Below are 15,406 nucleotides of genomic sequence, written 5' to 3'. Positions count from 1 at the left end.
GCAGCAAACATCTCTAGGTGTGTAAGCACTAAGGGCGTCAAGTTATCCGGTTTGAAAAGTCATGATTGCTATGTCCTTATACAACGACTTCTTCCTATTGGAATGCATGGGTATCTTAACAAGGACATTTCTATTGTATTGTTTGAGTTGGGAAATTACTTTCAACAGTTATGTTAAAAAATAATGAGGGTGAATGATTTGGAGAAATTGCAAGAGAGCATAGTACTCATACTTTGCAAGTTAGAAAAAAAATATTTCCACCTGCATTCTTTGATGTAATGGTTCACTTAGCTATTCATTTGCCTCACGAAGCCATTCTTGGAGGGCCAGTGCAATATCGATGGATGTATCCTATCGAAAGGTATTTTTATGTGTTTACTCTGAAATTATATTTTTTTAATATTATAGTACCATATATGTGGTTTATATAATAATTTCTTGTTAATTGTTGAAGATTACTCGGGATATTGAAAGGGTATGTAGCAAATCAAGCTCGCCTAGAAGGTTCAATTGCAGAAGCTTACATTGTCAAAGAATGCCTCACTATTTGCTCTATGTATCTCGGTGGGATTGAAACCGTATTTAACAAAGAGGAAAGAAATGAAGATGGTTGTGATGTTGGCTCAGGGCATTTAGTTTTTTCACAAAAAGTCTGTACTTTTGGGCTAACTCAAAGGGCAGTTGACATGTCTGAGAAAGAAAGAAAAGTGGCTCATTGGTTTATCTTGTACAATAGTCCTGAAATTGATGAATATCTAGAGTATGTTCTCATTTAGTTAAGTATATGCAAAATGCTTTTTCATTATGATCACACTCAAGTACTAATTATTCAAAAATAAAATTTCAAGTAGAGAGCACAAGAATCAGTGACAGAATGCAAATATACATGACATTACAAGACGACAACAAGAAAAATTTCCTAGGTGGTTCAAAGAGCGGGTAAGATATATAGATAATACGTAATAAACATCATAAACATAATTCATTGTTCCTAGATTGATATTAACATCATGCATCCTTGTCATATGTTCATGTAAATAAATCAATTACGAGTTCAAGGATAATCGGAAGCAACTGATGAGTTGTGGTCATTAGCTAATGGACCTGGTCCAATAGTGAATATTTATTCGGTTTGTATTTGTAATGGCATTCGATTCCACACGAAAGAGCGAGACAATCGTCGTAAAAGTCAAAATAGCGGGTTGGTTGTTCAAGGGGATCATCACAGTATGTCAATTGATTTCTATGGTTAGTTGACTAAAGTTTGGGAAATGACAGACATGTTCCGGCATCGAGTTATGTTGTTTCAATGCGAATGGTTTAACACTGGTAGTAACAGAACATTTTGCACTGAAACACATTTGACAACCATTGATGTAAGAAGCCGTTGGTATCAAAATGACCCATTTGTCTTGCCAAGTCAGGTGCAACAAGTTTTTTATGTCAATGATACCAAATTAGGTGAACATTGGAAAGTCATAGAACGATTTCAACGTCGAGGAATATGGAATGTGTCGGAGCTTGAGGATGTAGATCCCAATGATAATGAATTGCCTATTTCGAATGATGTGTTCTAGCAGGATGAGACCACTAAAATTGTCCAAATCACCATTGTAGATTCCATTAGCTACACTTTACGTAGGACTGATATTGTACCTAATATTATTCCAAGTCAGGTGGTTCTGCAATCTGGTAGAGGTGTATATGTAGAGGGTTCAAACAGAGATGATTTTATTTGTGATGATAATGATCAACATTCAAATGATCCTAGTGATGATGAAAATGAATTTCATAGTCATAGTAACTCGGATACAGATCATGATATAGAGCCTTGATTGTAATATCCTTTCATTTTTACATTATGAAGTCATTTTCATTGTAATGTCTTTGATTGTAACGACATGCACTTGTTAATGAAGTCATGTTTAGTTATGATTGAAATTGTAATGAATTTTTTTGTTGATAATTTCATTACTTGTAATGTAATTCTAATATTAGACTGTTAGGTTATCTTATAATTTCATGAATTGTCATGCATTTTAAATCTTTATTAATGCATTGCTTACAATTCATTTGTTACATACAAAGACTACACATATGCTACCTAGGCAAGCCAATAAGAGGAGGTCAATGACTTCAGTGTCAGAGGCAACCTCAATTGAGGTCCCAGCTCACATGTCAACAGCTTCATCTCCTGTGGATGCATCTGCAGATCTATCTCTTGTGGATGCATCTTCATCTTTGCAAATAGCTGATATTGGTAAGTGTTTCATCCTTTCTATAGAACAATTTGATTCTTGCTCCTGAAATTGTAATCAATGTTGCGTAGTTACTACATGCTTACTCTTTTTGGAGTGATTATGATTGAAAATTTGTTAGTGATTAAAAGCTCATTTTCTTTTTTCAACTTAGTGGGGCACAAACAAAAAATTATAATGTTAGTGATGTATGCATGGTGAATTGAATTGAAGGTTGGCTTCTTTAAAAAGATAGAAGAAATCATATTATTGTAGACATAGTAATCTTATAATCATGAACATGAAATAATTGCAAGCTTGAATAAAGGCATATACATTCCATGATGCATCAAACTTGAGAGTTTTTAAAATCTACAGCAACTTATATAGTAGCAGCAGCAGCAGCAGCAATAACCTATATACATTCCATGATACATAGTAATCTTCATTCACATATGCTATTTAAAGAGAGTTCTTAAAATCTTTTATTCGTATATACAGTAGCAATAACCTATATAGTAACAACCTATAAACAGTACTAACAATTTTCCCATATAGCATCAGCTTATAAGCAGCCTATATAAGCCATCAAAGTGTATATACAGCAGCAACCTATAACAGCGCCTATAAGCAGTTCTTTAATTGTCCTTATTCTTGTAGAGTGTGGACATTACATTGTTTATAACATATAGATTGAAAGAAATAATAGTGTTTCATTTTGTGTTTATAATATAGGTTCACCAGTGAAGCGAGTATGAGGTCCAACGAGGGGTAAGAACACTAGTAGACTTATCACCCAACATGGTGGCAAGAAGCTTTTTGTTAGAGTTTCTATTGAGTGGAGAACATTTTTCGAGCTTAATGCCACTAAGGCGGCTAATGAATTGGAGGCACAAATTCGATTGTAAGCCCCATTGCAAGGAACAAAAAATTGGAAGGACGTTCCGCCAGTCATTAGAGCAGTTATCGTACAATCCTTCCAGGTAATTTAATTTTTATAGTTGTTGAGATTGAAGTAGTTAATATATATGATGTTTAATTTTCATTTTGTGTTTAATTGGGATAGGATAAGTTTGAGATTGAAGGATATGATGAGAGCCCACTTCCACAAGAAATTATTGACAGAAAGTCCACACATTTGTTCAAAGGCTAGCGATATCATATGAATCAACATTACAAAGAGTTGGTGAAAGAAGGTACAGATCTTTATAGTAAGCCATTTATTAGGGTGAGCCAAGAAGATTAGAGGTACATGATTGATGAAGTGTTTCTTGGTGACACGCACAAGGTAATTGACTTAACAGTTATGGATGTTTCTTCTAATTGCACTACGAATCCATGGGTGTTTGAATATGAATAACTCAAGCTTGGATACTGATTTTGTAAGTTAATATTTTTATTGCATTGTAGAAACGATCAAAAAGAAATATAGCCAATAGGAAAAAGTTACCCTATAATCACACCATGGGTTCAAGGTCATTTTCAGCAACAATCTCAATTGAGGTAACATATTTTTTTTGTTTTAAAACTATTAGTTAATGCTGCATTTTTTTTTCATTAATAATACTACTAAGCTTGCATTTTATGTGTTTCATGCAGGGAATTGAAAATGGGAAGAAGCCTTACATTGTAGATTTTTACAAGACCTCACATTGGAGTAACAAAAAAGATGATTAGATTAAACCAGTTTGTGGGGTGTTATATGTAAGTATACCTTTACTATATTTGTTATTCATATTCCTATATAATGCTTAACTTGTTAGTGTACTTGTAAAATAGGATAACTGCTTGAGAGGGTGATTTATGATCTGGAATTGGGCCGAGGTAACGGCCGAGCAAGTTGAGAGCCCAACCGTGCATGGGGCCGAGATGATCGACCATCCACCCGGAGATGGGCTGCCAGAACTTGGGCCGGGCAGAAATTGGGCCAAGTGTGTGCCGCCCCAGACCGTAAAGAAGCTGCTTGGCAAGGTAGTGCTCGGTTGGACCGAGCTGCTTGATTAGGGATGGCTGAAGCCAGACAAGCTGAGTGACCGGCGCCCGGAAAGGCGTGGTCAATCGAGGAAACCGTTTGATCGACAGGAAGGCCGACCACAGGAGGTGCCCGGGCTAGGCTCAGCCGAGATGCCTCTTAGCCCGGTCCTCCTTGGGTTTAGCCAGTGAGGTGCTTGGGTATGAAGCACAGCATGGCCGTGGATATAGCAGCTCGGCTGCCGAGCTCCAACTGAGAAGGCAGGCAGTTGGGATTAGGTGATGATCGGCAAGGTTTATGCTGACAGATGGGATAGCGGAGCCACATGTCAGGAGATGACTGGGAGTGGATATGGGGCGCAGAGGGTGTATAAGCATGTCTGCGCCCCCCATACGCAGACAGATGAACACTTTGTAAGGCATTTTCTTACACTCAAACACCTCTCTCTCTCTCTCTCTCTATCCTAAGGTGTGTGCTAACTTGATCGTTGGAGGGTTTTTCCGGCCACACACCGCCGGGTAGCTCACCATTCTTTGCGCGCAGGTGATCGGACATAAACGGGGCTCAGAAGAAAGGAGTACGGGCTTGCCGGAATATTTGCTCCCCGTACACTGCTGATCTAATTTTTTTTTTTTCCTTTTTTTAACACTAATAGGAAAAAATGGACCAACTTCGTGAGGAAGCTTCATAGCCTGGAGCAACCCCACTAACACAGGAGCAAATTACTATTCAAGTCCTTGGGAGGTGGTCAGGGTATTTGAAAGGTTTCGGGGTTGGTCCAAAGTTGTCTTCTACATTCAATTCTACAGCTCGATCACAAGCACATGATGAAGAGGTTAAGGTCCTTAAAGAAAAGGTAGCATCACTGAAAACGATAATTCAATCATATGAAGGACGCTTTGAGCAGTTCGAACACTTTATGAGACAAATGCAGGGCAATCATAGTGGATACGACTCTTTTGATGAGTAAGTACTTTAAATTTTATTACATATACGAGTGTTTTTCAAACAGTACTATTGTTTTTGATGGTTTGTGAATTCTTTTGGGATTTGCTTCAATTTATCAGCTCATAAATCTGATTTAGACGGTTGATCTATGAATGTCGTATTGGTTTCCATTCATATGATGGTCTAATATTGATTTGTTTGGTTTCATAGGCTGATTTCATTCGGATTTAGGTACATAGTTGGATGGCTAGATGTAATAAGACTGTTATGCAGATCTAACCTCCCTTCTTATACCTTCCTCTGCTTCAGTTAGTGATCTAAATTTAGCCACTAAATCAACCAATTTCAGTCTTAGCTTATAACTAACCAATTTCACTTATTTCCCTCCCAGATTTTGCTTCAATAAATGCTTCATATCTAACAGATTCACAACATGGTTATCCTTCAGTTCAAGCTGTTCGTAGTCTTCCAAGGGCTAGTTTAGTATTGAAGTGTAGGAATTACCAGATGATATCCTTGTTGCAATGAGTTTCAAGGAACGTAAAGGAACTTGGGAACTAATTTAAGGAACCTTTAATTTTTTCCCCATAATCTAATCCTATAAAATGATAAGAAACAGTTCAAAATACTAGGAATCCAGCTATTGTAATCATATGATGTTCTAATCATATAATTCTAGGTACAATAGGTATTTCTCAAAAACACAAGCGAAAGGTAAGGAAAAAAAAAAGATTTTAGGACTATTCAAGTGGCTTGTTTTTCTTGATACCTACTCTCACAAAGTATTCAAGTTTCTTTGGACATTTTTTGTTATGTTTCAAGTGATATTTGGTTATAACCCATATGTTGGTTATGTCCTATTGTAATTATTATTTCGATGAAAAGGTATAGGCATGACAGTGGTGTAACAATCTGGGGTAACTTGGTATGATATGTATCTGACTTGAAGTGTTGCTGCTATTTGCATTTGGGAAGGACACTATATTATAGAGTTGTTTACTTTTGTGGCTGCTACTATTTCTGTTTTCAGTGGTTGTTTGGGTTGTTGTACTTTGTTTTGTTTTTGTGTTTGTTTTTGGTTAGTCTCTTGTCAACCCTTGGTGTTGTACTAGTAAATGATTGGGCTTTTTCTTCGCTGCCATTCTAGTTGTGATCATTTAGTTTTGCTATGATACATTTAGTTAGATTAATTCCCTATTTTCTTTCGTGTTGTTGTTATTTATTTTATTTTATTTTTATTTTTTTTGAATTGGGCAATAAAGTTGTGTGTGATTGTTAGTTTTGGGAGTGGAGTTAGATTAATAGATTTTTACAAAATTAAAATATAAATGTAAACAAAAATATTATCATTAACAATGTTTTCTTCAATTTTTTTATTGCAGAAGGCGTAGTCATGCGTGTTTATGGACCTGAGTTTGCCGGTACATTAATTCTAAGTTGTGCATATACGTGGAGTTTTTGAGATACTTCGCATCGGACAAATATGACATGCATTTGAAATTTTTGATGGTTTTGTTAAATATTTTTTGATGTGGTGAATTCGTTGTATGGATGGATGGTTATTTTGGATTGTTATAAGGATGAATGGTTATTTTGGACGTGTAATGTGTTCATGTTGACAGGTGGCTGTAATTACATACATTAACTACTATTTTGACTTTATAATTGATGGTTTTTTATTTTTAGATTGGATTGTTGATGGCTGGTATATTGAAATTGATTGGATGGACATGAATTATGTATTAATTGCAAATGTATTATGGGTATTAAAAAAAATTAGCATTATATCTAAAAAATTCATTTTTGAAATTAAAATTTTTTTTGCGACCAATAAGATTTTAGTCGCAGTAAGGTTCTCGGAATAACTATTGGTGACCACCAATGTAGTCGCTAAAATGTACACTTTCCGCGGCCAACTTAATTATTGGTCACCAAAAGCCTTCATTTCCGTAATCAATATTTTGTCGCAAATGAACATTCATAACAAATTTAAATCCTTTCAGTGACGAAACTATATGGTTGCTAATGGTAACTTTCCTCGACCAACTTCATTATTGGTCGCCAAAAACCTACATTTCCACTACCAATTTTTTCGTCGCAAATGCTCAATCTTCAACAAACTTAAATCCTTTTGTGACCAAACTATATGGCCGTTAATGTTAACTTTCCATGACCAACTTAATTCTTGGTCACCCAAAATCTTCTCTAATGGGCTTTTTGCGACTACATGGCGACTAAATTTTGTTGGTCGCTAAATACTATTACCGACCATATATTATCTTTCGCTGACCAAAAGTTGGTCACTAAAAGTGTTATTTCTTGTAGGTCTGCTATGCTGGGCCTAAATTCTTCATGTCAAAATACTGCAACAAATCCTTTTTTAACTTGTTAATCATAGCAATATCTTGTCTGATGATCAGCATATCATCGACATACAACAGTAGAATAATGAAGTTTCCATCCGAACTAGATTCAGGAGAGCTTCTAATCCCAGAGCTACTCAAATGGAAGTCATCTTCACAACTAGGGAGAAGATCTCGTCAAAGTCAATTCCCTTCTTCTGACCAAAACCCTTGATAACTAAGCGAGCTTTATGTTGTAGTAGTTTTACACTGCCATCTTTCTTCAACTTATACATCCATTTGTTCTTCAAAGCTCTCCTGCCTCTTGGAAGTGGAACAAGCTCATAAGTGTGGTTCTTTTGCAATGAACTCATCTTCTCTTTCATGGCTTGCATCCAACAGTCTTTCTTTGTCTGAATCTTCGCTTCTGAAAACCTCCCGGGCTCCCCTTCATTAGTAATCAGAATATACTGAGAAGCAGGATGTTTGGATGATGGCATGATAGCTCTTCCTGATCTCCGCAACTGAGGCCCAGTTGCCTTTGGTAGAGGGGGTTGCTCCCCCTGCTCAACACTCTCTTCATCTAGGTCTTCATCTCTTTCGTCTTGATCCTTAATTTCTGGCATAGGATCTTGTAACTTTGGCACTTCTGGTTGCACCCCATCAAATCTAGCATGTTGTGATAGTTCGAGAGATAGAAACAAGTCCGGAGTGATGACAACTCTAGACTTTGCAAACTTCTCAAAATCTACTACTGTTTGGTCTACCTAGAACACAACATCTTTGTTCCTAAACATCTTTTGTTCACTAGGTCCCACAATTTGTATCCAAACGCTGCATCTAAATAGCCTACAAATATGCATGAAGTGAACTCGTCATCAAGCTTCTGTCTATTTTCCTTGGAGATATGTGCAAACGCCTTGCACTCAAAGACTTTCAAGTGAGAATATGATACCTTTTTTCTGGACCAGACTTCCTCAGGTATCGTAAAATTTAGTGGGACTAAAGGCAACCTGTTGATGAGAAAACAGGTTGTACAGGTAGCTTTAGCCCAGAATGACTTTGGCAACTTTGCCATTTTGAGCATGCATCTAACTCTCTTAATAATAGTGCAGTTCATCCTCTTTGCCAAACCATTGTGTTGTGCGGTGCCAGGAGCTGTTGTCTCATGCCAGATACCTCTACTGGCACAATATGCTTCAAAAGCATTAGAAGTGTAATCGTCACTATTATCTATGCGAAGACACTTCAATTTCTTCCAGATCTCTCTTTCCACTAGTGCATGGAACTCCTGAAAGTGTTGCAATACCTCATCCTTTGTCTTCAGGAAATACACCCACAACTTCCTTGATGTATCATCAATGAAAGTTAGAAAATACTTGCGGCCACCAAGTGACTCTACGTCAATTGGGCCACAAACATCTGAGTAGACCATACTAAGCACTTCTATTTTCCTCTTGCTCGTTGAAATGAATGATACTCGATATTGCTTACCATAAAGGCAATGATCACACGGCTTAGGGGCACTGCCTTTGGACAAGGGTATCCTGGATTGCTTCGCCAACAGATGCAATCCCTTCTCACTCATATGAGCCAATATTTTGTGCCATACGTCTAATGACTTATTGTCTTCTACTGCATTGAGACTCCCTGGACAGATCTTCGTTTGAGTCTTGTACAGTGTTGAAGACATTTCTCCTCTAGTGATTGTCAAAGCTCCTTATGTTAGCTTCCAACGGCCATTACCGAATGTACTTGTATAGCCCTGTCAGTCTAGGGCATTTCCAAAGATAAGATTGAGGCGCAAATCTGGAACATGCCTCATATCTTGGAGAACCAGCTTGTATCTGACATTAGTCTAAATGCTAATGTCTTTAATACCCACAATCTTTGAATAGCTAGAATTTTCCATTCGAACAGTGCCGAAATCTCCAGCGTTATATGAGTTAAAGAGTTCTCTCTGGGAAGTGGCGTGATAAGATGCAGCTATATCTATCACCTACTATGTATAGCTGTGGTCAGCCACGTGACGACAATCCTCCTCTTCACCAACTGCAAGAAGTATTTCATCAGTTGTTGTGGCTGTTATGTTCTCATCTTTGTTTGATTTACTGCTTTGGCCTTTATCTTTTCGGCTTGGGCAGTTTCACTTTATGTGACCCTCCTGGCCACATTGAAAGCAAGTAAAGTTGGAGTTTCCTTGACCTTTGTTGTCTCTAGATTTACTCCTATTGTTCTATATGCTTCTGTTCATACTTCTTCCTCTGCCTTTTCCTCTACTTCTATCTCTACCTCTATCTTCTGTGACAAGAGCATGAGACTGATTACCCCCATGTCTTTCTTCCCCGTCTCTTCATTGAATATGGCATTAGTGACCATGCTCATGGTCAGTTTCTCTTCTGGTGCAGAGTTGCTGAGAGAAACCACCAACGTCTCCCAGATGTCAAGTAAAGAACTAAGTAGTAGTAGGGCTTACATTTCATCGTCTAAGCGTATCTTGATGGTTGCAAGCTGATTCACCAGGATTTGGAATTCACTAGTGTGTTCGGTGATAAACACATCATTCTTCAACTTTAGGTTTACAAGCCTTCTCATCACCAAGGCTTTATTCCAGACGGTCTTTTACTGGTACATGTCTTCTAACTTTATCTAGAGGGCGTGGACATCGGTCTCCTGGGCGACATGATTGAACACACTGTGGTCAATCCATTGTCTGATCTGACCAACAGTCTTCCGGTTCTTCTTCCTCCAGTCATCATCCTTCTCTTCTACTGGTTTGACTTCTCCAAGCTCAATGGGATCAAACAAATCTCGACGGTACAGAACATCCTCTATTCTGGGCTTCCAAATTGCATAGTTGGAAGCATTTAGCTTGATCATGGATCTCAAAGTTGATGTTGATTCCTTAATCAAAAATTTTCTCTACAGAAATTATCTCTGTTAGAAAAATTGGACTTCACCGTTGAATCCAGACTGGTCAAAATAACTAGAAAGGGACTTCAAAATGCCAAATAAAAATATGCAAATTTTTGAAATTTAATTTGCAAAATTCGACCATACGGATGTGTCCGGAATATTCCAAATAGTTGGAAAGCACTATTGGATTGCCAAAATCATATTCCAAATGGCTCAGATCTAGCCAAAACAAGTTGAATGGATTAGATTGGAGAAATCCGAAGCAACTGAGAAGCACTGGATAATTTCTTTGATTCAGCTGGCATCAAGTTAACGTTAGCGGCGCGGCTTGGTCGACGGCACGATAAGTAGCTCAATTATTCGGGTTGGAGTGAGTCGACGTGGGTTAGAGTAGGATGACGTTAGCAAGGTGATGTCATCAGAATGATATCAACTTTGGTTTTCCCCTGAGGACGACGCGTGGCGCGCATTGTCTTAACATAGGCACAGCGTCACCGGCGCGTGTACAGTGTCCTCTAGCGTTCTTTTCTTACGTGGCTTTTTCTTGTGTGCTCGTCTCGTCGAGAGCTTCAACCTGGTGTGATCAAAAGTGGATTTCGACCACTTTGAAATCTGGGCAATTCTAACAAATGCCCCCTACTTCACTGAAAAATCAACCAACGAGGCTCTAATACCACTTATTAGGATTATGGACACCCAAAACTCAATCTCTCACACACACACACACACACACACACACAAATAATACATAATTTATATGATTCAGCAGAATGCCTACGTCCATGGAGCAGAAATCAAGTTTTCACTAAAATAGAGCAATTACAAAAATGGTGGAGGAGAAGAATTCTCTCTCAACACATAACTCTCTCTCGCACTCAAATTTCTAATACAAATTAGTTTCCCCCTCCCTCTTAATGTAAACACAAAGCTGAGAGGTGTGAACAGTCGGGTTGGCAATCGTTTTTTCTTACAGCTGGCTGGTTAGCAGCCCTCATTCCTGACCTTTTGAAGCTTCCTTCCAGACCGGTGTGTGTTTTGTTTTACTCGCTTGAGTTTATGTCCGAATTATCATGGTTAAGATGTTGGGTGGGTTTTCGTTAAAAATTTCTTTCTTAGTTATTATCAATTGTAGTTGTTTCAATTCTGAGTTTTCGCTCATTTCAGAGGGTGTAGGATCGGCTCCAGAGTGTCAGGGGTGAAGCCGAAGTTTTTCCGGGCTGGAGGGCCAGGGCCGCACGTGCGGGGGAAATGGGCCGCACGTGCGGGAGGGGCCGCACGTGCAGGAAGTCGGGCAGATGAGCTGTGTGCACACTGCAATATATGCAGGTGCGTGAGGGGCGGTGCAGGGGAGCCGCACGTGCAGGGATGAGAGCCGTACGTGCGGGAGAGGTCACTTCACACGTGCGGGGAGATGCGAGGTCGCTTCACACGTGCGGGGAGATGCGCCGCACGTGCGGCGAAGCGCGTTTTCGCCTCGTGTTTCATGCATTCAGCTATGTATTGTTGTTTGCCTCTTTTTCCTTCCATTTGCAGATTATATCTCTCTCTCTACAATATTTTCTCTCTTTTTCTCTCATCTCTCTCTACCCAAACCCTCAAAATTTTACATCTTCTTTGATCTCAAGAAATCCATTGGGATTTTGACACTAGTCCCTTATACCAAAATGATGAGCATATCGGGGGCTTCATCTTGACCGGTGGAGATCATTTTCTGGCGAAGTTGATTTTCGAGCTTCTTCTCCTCTTCTCTCTTGAGGTAGGGATTTCTTTGATACTTTTCAATACCTCTACTATAGATAGACATGTGGTAGATTTTATTTGCATAAAAACCATGTGGTATGGATTATTCTTCGAAAATCAGGGCAAAGGATGTAGGATTTGGGTGCTGAGATTGAAATTGCATGAGATGGGTTGATGTTGGGTTAGATTTTGGGTTGTGATTCAATATTCATGATTAGAGAGTCAAGAACCCTAATTTTTTAAAGAAATGCCTAATAGATAAAAAGGGGTTGAAATTGTGAATGGATTATGTTATGAATTTAAGAAATGTGATTAATGATTTGAAAATTTAATTAAGAATACGTTGGATTTTATGAATTGAACATTAACTTGTGTTGGATTGATTGTAATTAAACATGATGAGTTGTTGAGTTATTAGAGATTAGTTGATGCCTCATGAATTCTTAACTTTGACTTAATAATGTGTTGTTCAAAGTGGATTGTAGTAATTGATAATGTATGTACATTGGAGCGAATGAAAATTAATCACGAGACTAGAATATCATTGGGTACATTATCGTTATATAGAAATTGTGTAGATTATAACTTTGCTAGCCATGATTGGTATTAATTGAATTTGGTCATATTAATTGAATTTGGTCATATTATTGTGAAATGAAATGAATTGGATTGGGCATTAGCTGGAGAATATTAATGTGGAAGGAATAAGTAATTGATTTTGAAATAGAATGAAACACCAACATTGTGAGAGTTTCAAAATTTACTTGAGATTGAACCACAAATATATGTTAATTCACTTATTGTGTTATTCATTCTAAAGTTTCATGAAGAGTTGGATTACTGTTAATGTGTAAGTCAAGTACTTTTGCTTAGAGGTTTTGTCCTTGGTCATCGGTGAAGGGTGACATTGTTGTGTTGATTAGTTATGTGTGTGCATTACACTTGTTGGTTATGCCTATTCATGTTTGTTGGTTGGTGATGTGTGTTGTGCTGAGAATTAGAGGTACCATTCCCTTCCAGCTAGCGCCTGGAGAATTGGTTGCGCTGATAATTAGAGGTACCATTCCCTTCCAGCTATCGCCTGGTAAATTGGTTGTGTGAGATGTGCTGATAATCAGAGGTACCAGTCCCTTCCAGCTAGCGCCTGGTAAATTGGCTTGTTTTGTGGAGAGATGTATCATTGGCTTACTGTGCTTTTGGCAAGTAAAGCGGAGATTGTTTATCATTGTTGTCTTATATGATTATACGTGTTACATGTATGATGATCATGATTTGGTAAGGTTGAATTGTCTTATGTGTTGAGTAGATGTGTTTATGTATGTTGGACGTATTAGAGATTGGTTGAGGGAGTTTTCCTACCAATAATTAGTTGTTGATAATGCCTCCCTAAATTTGGACTTAAGGTTGACGATGCGATGAATGTGTGGAGACGAACTTGGGCTATGTATCAGATTATAAATAATGTGAAGAAATCGGATTTGGTGAACGTGTTTTCAAAATAGAGCGGGTATCACGTGGTGTGTTGTTACAAATGGAAAATATGGTTAATGTGTAATAATTGCTAAAATAGAAATGGGTAATAAAAGTGAACCTTGGTGTTGATGAACAAACTAATTTTTTTTTTCTTTGAGAAAAGCATTTATGTATGTATACTTTGGTTATAAAATGTCACATTACTTATATGGTATGAGATTAGCATTTCATGATCATAGTTATCTGTAAATTGTTATTCTTGAGGATCGTGTTGAGATCCCTACTGGACTATATGTTCATCCCACAATGCTAATCTTTTTCAGGTGAATAGCGAGATGTGCTACAAGGTCATGGATCTTCTTTATTTGTGGCCACGGGGCCTTTTATGTGTAGGCAGAATGCCATTGATGTAAAAGGGTTAAACCCTTCCACTTGATCTAAAAGATGTAAGCCTGCGGCCAATTTATTTATTTATGTACATGTTGCATTTAATTTGCGCTCTGGATGAGAAAATCTTTATTTATTCTCACCCCTGATGTAAAGAGTTTTCGCATGTTATCTCTGAAATTGAATAAACTTAATGAACTTGGTAAAGAAATTCAAGTAATAAAAAGTGAGGCGTGACAGTTAGGCTCTAACCTTGACTTCCAGGAACTTCCACAATGGTGTGGATTCACAATAATAAGACCTAGTTAATTTTTCAATAGGAGAATGGATTGATTTTTTCACTTACAAAATGAATTTTGACGAGTTTTATTAACCTTTGAATCCATAGTTCTCCTTTATATTATTCGAAATTCTATGAAAATTTGAAGATAAAAAGTTAATTTTAACAAATTCACCAAAGAATCACCCGGTATTAAAAATTAAAAATTGATGCATAAAATTAAAAATATCCATTAAGATTCTCAAATTCATTTCCAATTTTTTTAATTTGGTAAATTATACTTTGTATACTTTACATTCTCAAACCCACTTTATACTATTACTTTTTAATTATGATTATTAAACCCGTACACTTTTAGTCAAGTACCAACTCTAGCCAGATCTGTTACAAAAAATTGATAGAAAATTGTCATGTGTGCAACATGTATCTATCTATTTTTTACGATGACATGTGAGAATTTTTATCAAAATCTCTGACAAATCTATACACACTACAAGAAAATAGGGCTTAAAAGACGGAACTATTTGCGACGGTACACTTGCCGTCGTAAAAAGTGACTTTTTGCGACGGTAAAAAATACCGTCTCAAAAAACAGAGTATTTGCGACGGTAGAAAAATACCGTCTCAAAAAAGAAGAGTATTTGCGACGGCAGAAAAATACCGTCGCAAATGATTTTTTGAGACGGTATTTTTTACCGTCGCAAAAAGTCACTCTTGTGGTTTTTTTTTTAAGTGAATATTTTTAAATTTTTAAATATTTTTTTTAGATGCACTTTACTTAAATGTATCTAAAAAAAAAATTATGAAAAAATATTTTTAAAAATTAATAAATACATACAAATATAAAAAAAAAAATGTATTGAATTATTGTATTTCTTTTGTATTTTTGGTATTTAGTGAATTTTTAAAAGATTTTTTTACTTTTTAGGTGTATTTATGTTAGGTGTGTCTAAAAATTAAAAAAATTAAATATTAAAAAAAATCGGTAAAAATAATATAACACGGAAAACAAGAAAGTATAATTTTCTCAAAAGAGTTTTTGAAAAACTCTAACCTAACATAGTGATTGTGGTTTTGAGACAGCTTCATATATATACAGTAACAAAATAGT

Source organism: Camellia sinensis, chromosome 12 (assembly GCF_055761805.1).
Source record: "Camellia sinensis isolate YWXY chromosome 12, ASM5576180v1, whole genome shotgun sequence".
NCBI lineage: Eukaryota > Viridiplantae > Streptophyta > Magnoliopsida > Ericales > Theaceae > Camellia > Camellia sinensis.
This window is presented reverse-complemented; position numbering follows the sequence as displayed.